This window comes from Amphimedon queenslandica, unplaced genomic scaffold, assembly GCF_000090795.2.
Source record: "Amphimedon queenslandica unplaced genomic scaffold, v1.1 AMPQUscaffold_12763, whole genome shotgun sequence".
NCBI lineage: Eukaryota > Metazoa > Porifera > Demospongiae > Haplosclerida > Niphatidae > Amphimedon > Amphimedon queenslandica.
This window is the reverse complement of record NW_003547001.1, coordinates 37,011-38,452: the sequence shown is the minus strand read 5'-3', so window position 1 is coordinate 38,452 and position 1,442 is coordinate 37,011. Positions and strand designations below refer to the sequence as shown.

General features: G+C 33.4%; 1 long non-coding RNA gene across 1 annotated transcript; it reads right to left on the bottom strand.

Moving 5' to 3' along the window:
- Positions 1–17: 17 nt before the first annotated feature.
- Positions 18–566, bottom strand: LOC109586850 (uncharacterized). Its single transcript, XR_002187247.1, has 3 exons — positions 527–566; positions 356–409; positions 18–142 (listed from the first exon to the last, which is right to left on the bottom strand). It is a non-coding gene; the product is annotated as an uncharacterized LOC109586850 (long non-coding RNA).
- Positions 567–1,442: the final 876 nt, after the last annotated feature.

The window sequence follows — 1,442 nt, the reverse complement described above, 5'->3', positions numbered from 1 at the left end:
TGTTTGTTAATGGATGATGTGTACATATCTTACCAGACTGTCCTTTCTCTATTGAAGTACTTCCATGTTCCTGAGATTCATTCAAAGTGTTGGTTGCTGTTCCTTTATCTTTATTATTATTACACTTTACTCCTCCATCTCCCTACACACACAATATAGTAAAATAATGATGATGAAGAGTGTTTCTAATAACTGTTACTTGATTATCACATTCCGAATCATCCATTGTTAATGTCAGTGATAATAGTTCTTTAAGAAAAATATCAAGATTTTTGAAATAAATAAATACATAAAATAATGTAAAACCAGTGACAGTGAGTGGTTATACCTTTTTGTTGATCATCATTGGACTCACTGATCTGTGTGGGTAAGTAATTAGTAGCTGGTTCCTCATTTTGAATTGTTGTCTCTACATAAAAGTATATTAATACAAACATTATTAAACCACATGCAGTCACTATAATGTATTATACTATAATACTACCACTACTTGACAATTGTGATAGTACATAATTGTTATAAATACCTAGCTTTATTGGAGTCAATGGTGTCTTCAATTCTTCAGTTATTTCAATCACTTCCTATACAATAATAATAATAATAACTGATATTTGTCACCGTGCTTGTTTATCAAGGTGATATACATCAGTAGTGTATAGCTGAAAGGTGAGTTTAACAGATGTACTAGTATATATTATTAGTAGTAAAAGCCACACAATGACAACCCACAATTATGACAAAGACTGAGTAATTTGATAAGAAATAAAATTACTTTTAAGATATGACCTTTTGATTATTAGTGCTTGTATTAATGTATCAAGTGTGTGTTAATTCTTACCTTAATATCACGTCCTCCTAATAGTGACAGGTTACTAATATCTGATAATGATTCATCAGGTAGGATCTCCTTCAATTCTGTACGCTTAGTACCAGTGGTAACTAGAAATGGTCGTTGTTCAACTAATGCTGACAGTACAGCTTTTACACTATACACTGTCCTTTCTCTTGGTGTATTAACAGGATAGACTAGTTCTTTAGGATCAATAACTAACTCTTTTACCTCTAGACTAGGACAGGATTCTTTATAAACACTCATTACCTCTCCTATCACATCTCTTCTTAGAGACACCATATTGTCCCTGTAACCTTTCTCACAGGACATCATTACTAGTACACACTGGTTCTCATCCACAATCTCTACCAGTGATCCTACACCATGACCATTAGACCAGTAAAGTCCATTCTTCCAAAATGTACAGTAACGATTTAACTTGCCATCTTCTTGAGGTAGAGCCATTTTATAAGCAAGATGTAATGAGAGGACGTGGAAGTATCGAGGAGGAAAGAAATGATGTTTACTAGTACACTGTAGACACCAACCAAACTGGTACACTTCACTAGTCATCTCATCAGGTCTATCAGTAGACAAAAGACATGGAAAG